The following is a 16,138-nucleotide window of genomic DNA, read 5'->3' as shown; positions in this document are numbered from 1 at the left end:
ATGACTTTCAAGTTCTTCATACTTAACATGAAGATTTTTAATGTCTTTAATTAAGGACTAAGTTCGAGTCATTTCCACGTCCAACATGTCATCGCTTTTGTCTAGCAACTTTTGAATGTGCTCCATAGCATTTTGTTGCCCCGTGGAAATTTTAGCAAGTGTTTTGTAGCTAGGTTTAGATTCACATTCAGAGTCATCTTCACTGGATGTTTGAAAGTAAGCATCGCGTGAGTTTACCTTGGCACCACGTGCCATGAAGGAGTAGGTAGGAGCAGAGTCATCCTCATTGAAAGGATCGATATGGTTGACTAGAGGGGGGTGAATAGGCAACTAACAATTTTTAGCTTTTCTTTAACAATTTAAACTTTGCATCAAAGTAGGTTGTCTAGATATGCAACTAAGTGAGCAACCTATATGATGCAACAAGGATAGGAACACAAGCAAGCAAGAGATATGAAACAAATAAGCTTGCTCAAGTAAGGGCACGAGATAACCAAGAGTGGAGACGGTGGAGACGAGGATGTGTTGCTGAAGTTCCTTCCCTTTGAGAGGAAGTACGTCTCCGTTGGAGCGGTGTGGAGGCACAATGCTCCCCAAGAAGCCACTAGGGCCACCGTATTCACCTCACGCCCTCACACAATGCGAGATGCCGTGATTCCACTATTGGTGCCCTTGAAGGCGGCGACCGAACCTTTACAAACAAGGCTGGGGCTCTCTCCACAACTTAATTGGAGGCTCCCAACAAAACCACGAAGCTTCACCACAATGGAATATGGCTCCGAGGTGACCTCAACCATCTAGGGTGCTCAAACACCCAAGAGTAACAAAATCCACACAAGAAAGTATGGGGGAAGCAAATATCCTTTGGTGGAAGTGTAGATCTAGGTCTCCTCCTTCAATCCCTAGCAAATCAACAAGTTTGGGTGGCTAGAGAGAGAGATCGGGCAAGAGAGCTTGAGGTGCATTAATGGTGGAGTGAGAGGGGTCAAAGGTGAGTGTGGTAGGTGGGAAAAGCTCTCTTAAATACCAACCCTAAAAATCCAGCCGTTGCTGCGCTTTCAGCCCCGCAGCGGTACAACCGGTCCTTGTCCCGGTACAACTGGGACTCACGGTGTAGCTGTAGAACCCTACCAGGCGGTACAATCGGGCCACTACGCGGTGGTACCGGTTAAGAGAATGACCGGACCAACCGCCCAGCCACAGCACAACTACCGCCTCAAAACAGAGACGAGACCGGTACTTGAGCGGTGCAAGACCGGAACAACCGCATGGCTCTGAGCTCTTGGACGGCGAAGTTCTGAGCGGAAGAACCGCTCAGACCACCGGTGGTACCGGTCAACGAGGATCGACCGGATCAACCGGGCCACCACCGCCCGAGAACCGCATCAGAACAGAGCCTTGAGCGGTACTTGAGCGGTGCATGGCCGGAACCACCGTCCTAGCCTTTGTTGAGCAAGGTGGCGGTACCACCGCCCGGAGGCAGCGGTACAACCGCTCGGTCAAAGCTGGAGAGCGTCAAGGTCTAGCGGTACAACCGCTCCAGGGAGCGGTACAACCGCTGGGAAGAGCAGAAACAAGAGGGTAAGACAGGGGGAACTCTCTCTCTCTCACAACTGAGGAAGACAAGGAAGGGGTGAGGAAAGTGTACGTGAACTGATTCCCCCAGAGCTTCCTAATGAGGATTCCCTCTTGATAGTATGGGTACTCTACGACCAAAGAAAATAAAAGCGTAGAGGACACGTCTTCGATCTTTTCCTTCGAGAGGCAATAGCAATCCGATGTAAGCCTAAGCATTGAGAACCTGAAACATATAGCATACGATTAGACCACAAAGGGTTGTCATCATCATCCAAAACATAAAGTAGGGAAATGCCCTTTCAATCTCCCCCTTTTGGTGGATGATGACAACAACATGATTTGCAAGAGATAAGTCAATGAAATCTAGACGGAACTCCCCCTGAATGTGTGCCCCAACAGGAACTAGCTGTTAGAAAGCGTGGGCACACTTTCAGGAATAGACCCCCCCCCTAGATTTTATAGACTCACCACTTGAGCACAAAAGGAGAAACAATATAATACTTGTGCAATAATAACGATAATGGCCGAAGAAAGGAAAGGTAAAAGAAGTAACATAAGTCTCACACACAGCAAGGAACGAAACAAGTCCACGAACAAAAACAAGCAAATCCCCGAGACCTATAGAACTCTCTCCCCCTTTGGCATCAAGACACCAAAAAGGAAAAGAGCGAAGCTAGCGTCCCAAAGCTCAGGCGTCCTCCTCTGACTCCTCGGTCGCATCTGGATCCTCATCATCAGAGTCGTCATCGTCGTCGTGATCAGATTCTTCCATGACATTGTCAGCTGCTGCAAACGAGGAGGATGGCTGGGGAGGGGCTTCATCATCAGTCCAGGTGCTATGGATAGAAATCCAATGCTCCTCTGGGGTGATGCTCTTCTTAGAGCCACTCTGAACCGGCATGTTGAGGTGCCTCATCATTGCAATTTGGCGACGTCGTGCAAGCTTCTCATTGACATCTGCCTCATACATCTTCTTCTGGATGTCAGCCTGGAGACAAAAGGTCTTCTTCACCTTGGTAGTAAGTTTGGCCACCCACGAAGGCTTGGCCCCTGGCTCCAGCTCAAAGTCCTCATCGTCAGAAGTAGCATAGACATCCTCAGGAGCATTTTCAGGGAAGCGAGGCTCGGCATGCTTCTTCTTCTTAAGGAGCTTGACCTCATGAACAGTGAGGTTGTCTGGAGAAGTGAGGAGCTCTCCAGGACGACGAACAGCCCACACAGAGTTCAGAAGGCACATGACAAACGAGGCATAGATTGGGCCTTTACGGTAGATGACCATGTTGTACATCTCATGCCACATCCAATTTGACACATCAAATGTTGCTCCTGTCCCCACCATGGTCTTCATAGAAACCATCAAATCAACCAGATAACCATGAATCTCATCTTGATTGCCCACCTTGGGCAAGAGCACATTGCGGAACACACGGTGCATGATGTCATAGACCTTCTCCAAATCCTTGGATTCTCCAATAATCCCATGGCCCCGAATGGACAGAGGGGCAAGCTTCTCCTTAAGCATGGACTCAGGAAAATCATGAGGATGAATGCCACCCCTTCCTTCCAGACCGGTATCCTCGTACCCAATAGCATTGTAGAATGCCCTCCAGGGAACGTGAAACAATTCATCGCGACACTTGAAGGTGAGAGTGCGCGCATCATCTTCCCCAAAATGAACCGTGGCATAGAACTGATGGATGAGTTGAACATCAAAGTCACAGTTGACTGACATGAGCTTGACAAGATCAAACTCCTCGCAGAGAGCCAGCGCCTCACCAAAATACTCCATGTTGTTCCTCCAATGGTCAAGATCAATTGTCCACTGCTTGGCATATCTGTTCTTATTGTGCTCAAAGAGTTCATGAACAATCCGCACTTGCATCTCATTCCGGAACTGAATGGTGGTCCAACGGGGAGCAATGGGAACCTCATACGGATTCTTTGATCGGAAGGCTTCCCAATCCTTGGCTTTCCAACGATGCAACGGCATAACCACACGTTGCTTAGCAGCTGCAGACTTTTCATGGCGAGTGGGCTTGGTGGGAATCACAACTTCTTCTTCATCATCAGACACAACTGGGCGGAAGGTCCTTCGTGCCCTCTTCTTGGTCTTGCGAGGAGCAGAGCGAGAACTAGAGCCACCTGAACACACACACACGAAAAGAATACACAAAAACCCAACAAGGATGAGAGGATTGCACCCACTAGCAGAAAAGGAACAAGTTGCAACAATAGAGAAGATAGAACGGTGCTTTGTGGTTGATATACTCCGGTTGTACCGGATCTTCCGCCGGTAGTACCGCTCCAGCAGTTGTACCACCCGTAGGGGCGGTAGAACCGCTGACAGTGGCACTACCAGGGAAGATAGATCTAACCGAGGCATACGAATCACACAAGTAATATTCTGAATTCTAAGTGCTGCAAACAAGACAGGAGGCTAACAAAGATCTCTTCTATACCATAGTTCGAACACTAAACGCGGAAAGTTAAGTAATGCCTTAGACAAGGAAGAACCCTAGAAAGATCTAGAAGCAAAGAACACGAGGCATTACCACCATCCATGGGAAGAGATCGGGAGGCCTCCACGGAGAGAATCCATGGAGAGCCAAGGATCCGAAGCGCGAGATGCACTCTGGGGCAGGGGTAGAGATGGTCGGCGGCTAGGGCAAAGAGAAGAGGAACGAGGACGAAGGGAAAAAGACAACCCTTCAGCCCCGTCGAGTATATATAGGCCCGTAGACATGCCCCGGTAGAACCACTTAGGGGAGCGGTTGTACCGCTCGTCTGGTACAGACCGGTGGTTGGAGGCAATACTTCCGGTGCCTGGGAGGCAGCGGTAGTACCGCACGGCGTCAACCGGTAGTACCGGACGTAGGTTACCGTGGGTTTGAGCGGTGGAACCGCCCAAGCACCGAATGGAGACCCATTGGGACGGCACAACCCGGTACCAGCAGTAGAACCGCCCGTGATACTGGTTGTACCGCCCGACCACCTATGCCCAAGCCAAGATCAAATGAGTGCAATCCGAAGGGAGGAAGAAAGGGGCACACAATAGGAGAGAAGCAACACCCTAGGAGAACCCAACACAAAGAGCAAAGACAGAAAGAGAGAAAACAACACGTGAACAACAAGGCTAACGCCAACCTCTGGAAGAGAGGACGGTGGCCGAGGCCACCTATGTTTGAGTCAATTGGTATGGCACCGCGAAGAATTATCCTTGGGTCCATGACCAAAACTCGTCTTTGAAGCACAAGTACCATCAAACATGGCTAATGTGAAAGACTCGATCAATTTATGCATAATGGGGGGAGGGAGAGTTCATGGAGAGAACATCACTCCCCCTATGTTCATGCCTACATCTAAACAAGACAACATGTTGAGTACGGTGGGGTGTGCAAGAGTTCAAGCAACATTGCTCGAATCAATGATATTTAGCTCATGCCTTAACTCGCGAAATCTTGTTTCATCCAAGGGCTTCGTGAAGATATCTGCAAGGTTATCATGAGTGTTGACATAGTTGAGCTCGATCTCTCCTCGCCTAATGTGATCCCGGATGAAGTGATACCGGATCTCAATATGCTTCGTCTTGAAGTGTTGCACCGCGTTGAGAGAGATCTTGATGGCACTTTGATTATCACACCAAAGAGGCACTTTGTCACAAATGACACCGTAATCCTTTAAAGTTTGCCTCATCCATAAGAGTTGTGCACAACAACTCCCGGCTACAACATACTCGGCCTCAGTGGACGAGAGAGACACACAACTTTGCTTTTTGGAAGACCAACTTACCAAAGAGCAACCAAGGAATTGGCACCCTCCGAAAGTGGACTTCCTATCCACTTTGTCTCCCGCCCAATCGGAATCCGAGTACCCTACAAGCTTGAAGTTTGATCCTCTTGGGCACCATAAGCCAAAGTTCGGGGTATGAGCCAAATATCGAAAGATTTGTTTGACCGCCACATAGTGACTTTCCTTAGGTGCGGCTTGAAATCATGCACAAATTCCCACACTCAACATGATGTCCGGTCTAGATGCACAAAGGTAAAGCAAGGATCCAATCATGGAATGATATACCTTTTGATCCACCACTTTACCATTGGGATCTAAGTCAAGTTGGCACTTGGTGGGCATTGGAGTGGAGGCCGGCTTGATGTCACTTAGCTTGAATCTCTTGAGCATGTCTTGAGTGTATTTGGATTGATTGATGAAGGTTCCTTCTCTTCTTTTCTTCACTTCGAACCCTAGAAAGAACTTAAATTCTCCCATGGAGGACATCTCGAATTTTGAGGTCATGAGAGCGGCAAATTCCTCATTGAAAGCTTTGTTAGGAGAACCAAAGATAATATCATCAACATATAATTGGCACACAAACAACTCCCCTTTGCCTTCTTAGTAAAAAGAGTGGGGTCGATTAGCCCAACCTCAAAACCATGGTCTTGTAGCAACTCGGTAAGGTGGTCATACCACGCACGTGGGGCTTGTTTAAGGCCATAGAGTGCCTTATCGAGTTGATACACATGATCGGGAAAGTAGGGATGTAGGGTGGTAGGTGCGACATATGCCAGCGGGTGGCTTATCATTGTGGGAGCCAGTAAAACATCGTCGGTGCCTGGAAACGGGATGAGGCGAAGATATGCACGCCGGCGAATCTTACCCAGCTTTGGGGCTCTCCATGGAGATAACACCCCTACTGCTGCTCTGCGGGGTCTCCGCATGATCACTAGATGAACAAGTAGCTACACGATGCTCCTTGAGCTGTTTGGCGAGAGGAGGAAGAAGGGCTTTGCTTGCTCTCTTCTCCTCCCTACGTGGTGTCTAAAACTAGCAGGGCTCCACCCTTTGCATGGGTGTCCCGGGGGGTTTATATAGGCCTACCCCTCGGCGGTACAATGGTAATCCGGCTGGGCGTGGGGCCCAGCCGTCTGTGTCTTCACTCTCCGGCTTCTGGACCGGCTGCTGGGGCCCGCCGGCTGGTGGGTCCCGCCGGCTGCCGGCTCCCTGGTCGACAGGCAGCCCCCACTGTCCAGGGCCTTGTCGGTGGCTGGTTACTGTTGCTCAATCTTGGTGACGAGGGCTTCGCCGAGGTAAGCATGGCTACAGTGCTGCCGTCCGGTGGGTGACCACTGTAGCCTCACCACGTCTTGTCTCCTTAATGGGGCGTCTCCTTCGAGGGTGTGGCAAGCCAGCTGGAGAGAGCCGGCTCCATCTCGGGCCGACTAGGGGAGGCCAGGCCGCCTTCAGGTGTCTCTCTGCCTGAAGGGGCCCACCGCCCGTGGGCCGTACTGGTAGCCCGTCGTGGATGACATCAGGGTCAGTGTGGCAACAGTGCCGCGCCAGACGGGTCATGGCCACCCGTACAGCGCACTGTGCCAGGCGCGCTCCGGGATTCGGGGGTGGCATGCTTCACTGTAGCCACGCCCCGTCACATCGCCGTTATGTGGATGCAGACTTCGGGGGTACGGTCTTGACCACTTTATTGGAGCCGGCTCCTTGGAGTCGGCCTTCTCGCAGCCGGCTCCTCGGAGCCGGCCCTCCCGCGGCTTTCTTCATGAGGGCTGAAGTCGGGCCGCCTTCCAATAGCCGGCCTGGGAGACAGCCGGCCAGGGGAAGGCGGCCCCATGTCTTGGATTCTTGAGAGCCGGATCGGCTCGTAATTTTTTCAGAAAGGCTAGGGGGAGCCAGCTAGGCTACCCGTGGTCACTTACTCCGACAGTAGTCCCCGAAGCTGAGCGAGCTTCGAGGCTGATAAAGGGACAAGAAGCTTGGTCAGCTTCCTATCCTGAGGGGCCGGCTTTGCTTGTGTGCGCCGACTTCGGAGAGCTCCGTTTCTCGTAGGCGGGAACGCGGGCCACGCGGCGAGGAAATCCTGCCAACGCACGCACGTGACGGGACGCCGCCGCAGGCCCGGGCCCGCCACTCGCAGGCCTCAGTCCGAGCGCAGATCTTCCGTGGCCCACATGGACCACTCGCCTTCCCGCGGCGGTTTTATTCTGCCATCAAGGCACAGTAATCGCGGGACGTGGGGGAGTGGGCGCAGTTGATCCCCACGTTCCCCCACGCCGCGCCTCCTCGGCTCCGCCGCGCGGTCTATAAGTAGGAGGAGGAGGGGAGCGGCAGAGGCTCGCGCGCTCTCCCTCACTCCGCCCCCTTCTCGCCCTCCTTCTTCTTCTCTTCCCTGCAGCAGCTCTTTGCCACGCCGTTCCGCCGCCGCATCGTCTTGCTTCTCGCCGCGCTGCCCCATGGCGCTGTCAAGCTCGTGGGATGGCACCAACGTCCATGAGGACCACGTCGCGTTCCTCCGCCAGACGTGACGCCTTCCCGGCGAGAACTTCGTTCGGGTTCGTCTAGCGCCGGAGAAGGAGATTTCGCCGGCACCGGAGGAAGGCGAGCGGGTGATCTTCCGCTCGCACTGCCTGCGCGGCTTCGGCCTTCCGGCGAGCGGGTTCCTCCGGGCCTTCCTCGAATTCTACAACATCCAGCCGCATCACCTCACGCCCAACACGGTGATGCTGCTGTCGGCCTTCGTCACGCTGTGCGAGGGCTTCCTTGGGGTCCTCCCCACGCTCGAGCTCTGGGCAGAATTCTTCCAGAGCAAACTTGGCACCGTCGTCGCGGGCGTGCCCGCCCCCTGTGGAGCCTTCATCGCCATGAGGCGGGCGAGCGAGAACAATCCGTTCCCGTCCATTCCGCTGATCCAGTCAGTGAAGCTTTGGCAGAAGTCTTATTTCTACATGAGGAACGTCGCCCAGCAAGGCGACTACGTCAACCTGCCGGATTACATAGCCGGCCCGTCGGCTGGGAGGCAGCCTTCGTGGAGCTACCGGGCCTGGTCGCTGTCTCAGGCCGGGAACGCAGCCGTCTCCCGGCTTCGGGTGATGATCCAGTCGGAGGGCCTGACCGGAGCCGACTTGGTGGCCGCCTTCGTGGAGCGCCGGGTTCTTCCCCTCCAAAGCCGGCCTCACATGGTTTGTCAGATGAGCGGCCTCTTCGACCCATGCCGGCTGAGCACCAGGGAGATGCCTCATGCGGAGGTCTCCTACATGGTGAACTATATCTCCAACTGCAAGCTCGCCGAGGATTGGCGGTACGGCAAGGGGCCGTACTCTCACGCCAACCCTTCGCCCATCGTAAGTTTTTTCTTCTTTTCTTCCTTTTGTAGCCGGCCTCATGATAGCCGACTCTTGATTAGTTCGTTTGCCTTTTGCAGAACCCTCTTCTCCCGCCGGCAGCCGGGGCCGCGGGGGTAGAGCGCCAGCTCCTCCCCGACCGCACGGTGGACGACGCCGACGACCCGGACTTGGGAGCGGCCACCATGGAAGACGCCATCATGGGGGAAAGCGACGGGGCCGGAGGCGCGGGGCTAACGGCCGGCTTCGAGGACTGGTCGGATGATGCCGAGGTTGAAGTCGCACCGCGCCGCCAGCCGGCGCCTGATCATCAAAGCGCGAGCTCGTCCGCCGCGCCGGCTGCTGGCGGCGGCGCCCAGAAGCGTCGGGCCGTGTTGATCCTCTTCGGCAGCCGTCCGAAGAAGTCCAAGGCTTCCACAGTGGCGACCAAGCGAGATGAGGCGGCCGAGAAGGCGGCCCACTTCCGCAAGGCGGTGAAGCAGCCGCAGGCGATCTTAGCGTAAGTCATCGAATGCTTGGATATATTTTTTGTTGTTCTTCTTTTCGATTGAAAACTCTTCTAAACCTTTCTTTGCTCGCCGGACAGGGCGCCGCTTTCCCTTGAGCGGGGTCCGGGCGGCTCCGTAGTCGGGCCGACTGGAGGGTCTTCAGGCTCCCGCCGCGTGGATCCCCGCGCCGACCTCAGGGAGGCCACGGAGCGGAACGCACGAGGGGCGCGGGAGGAGCGGGAGGCGGCGGAGCGAAGGGCCGCCCAGGCGACGAAGGAGCAGGCCGACGCAGCAGCCAAGGCCCGGACGGAGGCGGCAGCTGCGGAGACGGAGGCGGAGGCTTCGCACAACCAGCCTCCGCTGCTAGCCATTCCCCTCCGCGCCGTGGCCCCCAACATTCCTGTGCCTCCGCTGGAGGAGGTCGACCAAGAACCGCCGGTGATGGAGCGGAGGGAGGACTCCGTGATCTTCGTGGAGAGGGCGCCGCCGGCAGCGCCAACCGGAGCGGGCCAAGGCGGCCAGTCGGCTGCGGCGCCAGAGCAGCCGGCTGGGGGTGAGCCGGAAGCGGGAGCCGGTCTCGAGGTGCAGCCGGCAGTGCGCCAGTGCGCAGGGGGAGGCACCGCTGCGCCGGAGCCGCACCGAGCTTCGGGTGCCCGCCGGACGGCGGAGGCCTTGGAGGCGGCCAGCACCAGCACGTCCGAGTGGACTCCCAGCGGCGGGACGGGCGAGCTGAATGTGGCGGCCCAAGAGGTTCGGAACCGGCTTCAGGCCCAAGCCGCCTCGCTGCAGCAATACACCTAGGAGTTCCTTGCGACGCAGGCCGTCATCCGGGTGAGTCTTCTATTGCTTTGTTCTCTTGATTTCTTCCGTGGGGGCGCGTCAGCGCACCCACTAGGTGTAGTCCCCGAGATTCGGGCCGACTGCTGAGCAGTCGGGTCGGATCTTCCTTGACGACTACCTTATTCTCGCCTCCTGTCTAATCTTCCAGGAGTATCATAACCTCCGCGCCGCCGCCTTCAACTCCCAGGCTCAGGAGCTGGGTCGGAGAACCGAAGACCTGATCAGCAGCCGGAGTACGTACTTGGTTTCGTTCATCTCCTGTGGGGGCGCGTCAGCGCACCCACTGGGTGTAGTCCCCGAGATTCGGGCCGACTGCTGAGCAGTCGGGTCGGATCTTTCCTGACGACTTCACCTTACTGGTTTTTCTTTTGTCTTTCGTGCTCGCAAAAGCCAACGCCGACTTAAGGGGGCTGCTCAGCGAGGCGCAGGCCGCCCTTCGTGACAAGGAAACCGAGTACGACGCCTTGGTCCTGGAGCGTGAGCACCTGGCCAAGAAGCTGGCTGACCAGGAGGAGAGCCACAAGGCGGCTCTGAAGAAGGCGCAGGATAACGAAGCCGCCCTGAAGGCCGAGTTTGAGACTGAAGCGGCGGGCTGGGCTGAGACTAGGCAAGCGCTGAATGAAGGCTTCGGCCGTATTGAGGATTTGATCGACGGTAAGTCGCCTTCCTCGCTCCTTGCCTGCCCCTTGCCGCTTGACTTGTGTTCTGACTTGAGCTGCTTTTTATTCTCTGTGCAGACTACTTTCCTGGCTACTCCGTCCTCGCCGTCCAAACCATCGAGGCCCATCGCGAAGCGCGCCGGCAGGCGGGGGCTGAAGTCGCTCGAAGAGCAACTCTTGGCGGTCCAAGCGCGGCTGCAGCCGGCTCATCGTATGCTCCGCCGCCTCCAGCGCGCCGGAGCGCAGGTGTTGGCCGCCCTCTGGCCAAGCGAGGCGATTCCCCGCACCCCGAGTCGGACTGCCGACTGGCTGGAGGTTGCGGTTGGCCGCTTCGAGGCCTGGAAGGCGTCGGCAGCCCGACTTGGAGTTGGGCGGGCGCTGGAGTTCGTCCGAGCTTGGTATCCAGGGCTGAACCTGGACCAGCTGCGCACCTGGCGGCTGGAGGCCGACGAGGAGCTAGCGGAGGTGCGGCCGGCTATCGCTCAGCGCGCATCGACAATCGCCGCGTGTACTGACATCAGCGTCTTCGCTCCCGAGATTAATGATGACGGCGTTGCCCAGCCGGAGGAGTGGTTCGGGCTGGATCCGGTGGCGGGTGAAGACTCGGCAGAAGAAATCGCCTCCAGCGACGAAGGTGAAGACGACGAAGTAGAGGAAGATGAAGACATCGAGACGGCCGGTGGAACAGCCAGCCAGCCTCAGCCTGACCGTGCCTCCAGCAACGAGGCGCGCGCAAGCGCGCCCTCTGCGAGAGGGGGTGATCATGCCGAGGTTCGCCAGCCGGCCGCTCCTCCAGCCGGCACTGCCGTCTCCACCGACCTACCCGGCTCTTCAGTTGCTCCGCCGGCTTAATCTTCCGTCCTTATTTTTTCCTGCTTATTGCCTTCTGAACAATTTTATTAAGCTTCCGCAGTTCCACCCACTGGGGTGTATCCAAACTATGTTGAATGTTGGCCTTTTGAAGGTCTTTTATGTAAATATTATCGTGTGCATGTTTGGTTTCCGTTCACGTATGCTTTTTATCCTTAGGTTGTTTCCTTTGCCGTCTTCCCCTTCTGGGAAGGCAAGTACTCGAGCTTTCTTAGATTGGAGCGAGGTGAATGGAAGCCGGCCGGCCGGCTACTTTGGTAGCCGGTCGGCGGTGGGAGAAAAACCGGCTTTTGTTATATTAGTCCGTTAGTCCCTAGCCGTTTTTCGTGTGGGCACCCGTTCCTGCCCTTAACTCTTGCCAGCCGGACAGCCGGTTCTTCGAACTGCGACTTTTGGCAAGAGAAGGCTTGGGAGCCGGCACACTACTTGTCTGACTGTGGGTAGGACTTCTAATATAACTCCAGGCGACCAGTCCCCGGGCCGACTAGTCGAACCCGGTGCCGGACGGAAAAAAGTGAATGCAATGACAAGGCCATAAGCATGATACTTTTCATTTATAGACAAAAGATGGTAGTCCCCGAGCTCTCCTCAGGGGCCCTATTGTCTCGTACTTAGTACAAAAGTTAGCGTGATACATACTGCATTTCAGCTGTAAAACCTTCGGAGGAAGTTGGCGTTCCATGGTCGTTCCGACTCCTTGCCGGAGTCGTCTCTCTTTCGTGCCTTCGGCTTCTGCGCGTCGATCAGGTAGTAGGAGTCGTTGCCTAAGGCTCTGCTGATGACGAAGGGGCCCTCCAAAGGGGCCGAGAGCTTGTGCTGGCCGGCTGTTCGCTGGATCAGCCGGAGCACAAGATCGCCCTCTTGGAAGGATCTTGGCTTGACCTTCCGGCTGTGGTAGCGGCGCAGGCCCTGCTAATAGATGGCGGACCGGCTGAGGGCTAACAACCGGCTTTCTTCCAGCAGGTCGACGTCGTCTTCTCGTGCTTCCTTGGCCTCCGCTTCCGTGTACATGGTTACTCGAGGCGAGTCGAACTCGATGTCAGTTGGGATGACCGCCTCGGCACCATACACGAGGAAGAAAGGGGTGAAGCCGGTTGACTTGTTTGGTGTAGTCCGCAGACTCCAGAGGACAGCCGGCAGCTCATCAAGCCAACAACCGGCTGAACGCTCTAGTGGTACGATCAGTCAGGGCTTGATGCCGGAAAGGATGAGGCCATTGGCTCGCTCGACCTGGCCGTTTGACTGCGGGTGGGCGACGGATGCTAGATCCAACTGGATGCCTTGCGTCGCGCAGAAACATGCCAAGGCTCCCTTGGCGAAATTTGTGCCATTGTCGGTGATGATGCTGTGTGGCACGCTGTACCGAGTTGTTATATCTGTGGTAAATGTGATGGCAGTCGGCCCATTCAGCTTCTTGATTGGCTTTGCTTCAATCCATTTGGTGAATTTGTCCACGGCGACAAGCAGATGTGTCATGCCGCCGTGCGCCGTCTTGAATTGGCCCACCATGTCCAGTCCCCAAACGGTGAAGGGCCAGGTGAGGGGAATGGTCTTGAGTGCTGAAGCCGGCATGTGTTGCTTGGAGCTGAAGAGTTGGCACCCTTTGCAATGTTTAACTAACTCCTTGGCGTCATCCAAAGCAGTCGGCCAAAAGAAACCATGGCGGAAGGCTTTGGCGACGAGTGATCTTGAGGCTGCATGGTGGCCGCATTCTCCTTGGTGGATGTCTCTGAGGATTGCAATGCCCTTCTCTTGCTTGACGCATCGCTGGAGGACTCCAGTGACACTGCGCTTGACGAGCTCTCTGTTGACGATTGTGTATGCTCCGGCTCGGCGTTGGACTTGTCTTGCCTCTACTTTGTCAGCCGACAGATCTTGGTTTATTAGGAAGTTCAGGATGGATTGAGCCCATGACGGAGCTGCGACTTCTTCTATTGCCAAAACGGCTACTGTGACCAGGGCGGGCGGGCTGGGCGGTGAAATGCTGGAGTCGGCCGCCGCCTGTTGTGTTGGTGTAGTCTCTGGGCCGACTACCGCAGTCCCCGAGCCGGGTGAGGCAGTCCCCGGGTTGGGCATAACTACGGAAGTCCCCGAGCCGCCTGCTGATACCCCCTGGCCGACTATCGAAGTCCCCGGGCCACCTGCTTGGTTCTTCGAGTCAGACCCGGCCGCGTCGGGGTCAGGCGGCACGAAGATGGAATCGGACTTTGGAGACGGCTTGAGGAGGCGTTGTAGAGAGACGCCGGTTGGTATTGCTTGCCGGGTGGAGCCTATTCGAGCCAGAGCATCAGCTGGCTCGTTGTCGGCTCGTGGTACGTGGAGGAATTCGCATCCTTCAAAATACCCGCTGATCTGCTGAACGAGGAAGCGGTAGCTTGCCATATTTGCGTCCTTAGCATCCCAGTCGCCGGATGATTGCTGGACCACCAAGTCCGAGTCGCCATAACATAGGATCTGGCGAATGCCGAGTTCTTTGGCAAGTCGGAGCCCGCGTATGAGCGCCTCGTACTCGGCCACGTTGTTGGAGGCGGCAAAGTGAATTTGCAGCGTGTATCTGAGCTTGTCGCCTTTGGGAGAGGTGAGGATGATGCCAGCTCCCAAGCCGGTGCGCATCTTGGACCCATCGAAGTGCATGCGCCAATGAGTGGAGTCGGGAGCCGGCGGTAGGTACTGGGTCTCGGCCCAGTCGACGAGGAAGTCGGCCAATGCTTGGGACTTGATGGCGGTGCGAGGCTGGTAGAAGATCGTGTAAGGGGCCAGCTCGATGGCCCATTTCGCCACCCGGCCGGATGCATCCCGGCTGCCTATGATCTCGGCCAGCGGGGCGGTGCATACGACCGTGATGGGATGCTCTTGGAAGTAGGGCTTCAGCTTCTTGGCGGCGAAGTACACGCCATAGCACATCTTCTGGTAGTGCGGGTAGTTCTGCTTCAATGTAGACAACACCTCGCTCAAATAGTACACCGGCCTCTGGACCGGCTGGGCTCGGCCTTCTTCTGGGCGTTGGACTACGATGACGGTGCTGACCACCCGGCTGGTTGCGGCAATGTAGAGGAGCATGGGCTCTTTCTCAGTCGGCGCCGCTAGGACTGGCGGTGTGGCCAGCATCTTCTTCAGCTCGTGGAAAGCTTGGTCAGCTTGGTCATTCCACTCAAAGTGAGTGGTCTTCTTCATGAGGCGGTAGAGGGGGAGAGCTTTCTCTCCGAGCCGGCTGATGAAGCGGTTTAGGGAGGCCAAGCATCCGGCAAACTTCTGGATGTCTCGAAGTTTGGTGGGAATTGCCATTCTCTCAATGGCCTTGATCTTTACTGGGTTGCATTCGATGCCGCGTTCGGAGACCAGGAAGCCTAGGAGCTGGCCGGCTGGCACTCCGAACATGCATTTCTCGGGGTTAAGCTTGATTTGGAACCGGCGTAGGTTCTCAAATGTTTCCTTGAGGTCTTCCAGCAAGGTGTCGTGCTTCTCCGTCTTCACCACAATGTCATCTACGTAGACGTGGGCATTTCTGCCGAGTTGCTTGAGGAGGCACTTCTGCATGCAACGCTAAAAAGTGGCACCAGCATTTCTCAAGCCGAATGTCATAGTCAGGTAGCAGAAGGCTCCGAATGGCGTGATGAAGGCGGTCTGCCGGGTCCAACTTTATCTGGTGATACCCTGAGTAAGCATCCAGGAAACTCAACAGCTCGCATCCGGCCGTGGAGTCTATCACTTGGTCAATCCTCGGCAGGGCAAAGGGATCTTTGGGGCAGGCCTTGTTGAGGCTCGTGTAGTCTATACACATGCGCCACTTGTTGTTCTTCTTTAGCACGAGGACCGGGTTGGCGAGCCACTCTGGAAAGAAAACTTCCATAATGAAGCCGGCTGCCAGAAGCCGGGCTATCTCCTCTCCCACAATCCTGCGTTTCTCCTCTGACAGTCGGCGGAGGGGTTGTTTGACTGGCTTTGCGTCTTCTCGGACATGTAGTTTGTGCTCGGCGAATTCCTTCGGGACGCCCGGCATGTCCTTGGGGGACCATGCAAAGATGTCCCGATTCTCATGGAGGAAATCGGCGAGCTCGCCTTCCTATTTGCTGTTTAGGTTTGCCCCGATGACGGCAAACCTCTCTGGGTGCTCGGGGTCAAGAGGTATCTTCTTCGTCTCCTTGGCCGGCTGGAAAGATCCTTGAGCATCATGCTCCTTGGGATCGGGGGACAAGGCCGACTGCTTGCCGGCTATGGCCATGACTCGGTCCAACATCTTCTTTTCTTCGGCAATCACAAGGGAATCGGCCAGCCGGCTGCTGGCTGCTGCACACTCAGAGGACTTCTTGTAATCGCCGGCTACGGTGATGACGCCTTTGGTGCTTGGTATCTTCATCTTGAGGTATGCATAGTGGGAAACTGCCATGAATTTGGCCAAGGCAGGTCGGCCAAGCAATGCATGGCAAGGGCTCTCCAGGTCCACCACTTCAAACCAGATCGCTTCCCGGCAGAAATGCTCCTTGTCCCCAAAAAGTACATCAATCTTGATCTTGCCAATGGGGGCGCAGGACAGGCCGGGTACGATGCCATGGAACACTGTTCGAGTAGGCATGAG

The sequence above is a fragment of the Triticum urartu genome, chromosome 5 (genome assembly GCF_003073215.2).
Source record: "Triticum urartu cultivar G1812 chromosome 5, Tu2.1, whole genome shotgun sequence".
Taxonomy (NCBI): Eukaryota; Viridiplantae; Streptophyta; class Magnoliopsida; order Poales; family Poaceae; genus Triticum; species Triticum urartu.
The sequence above is the reverse complement of the archived record's forward strand: the minus strand, read 5'-3'. Positions refer to the sequence as shown.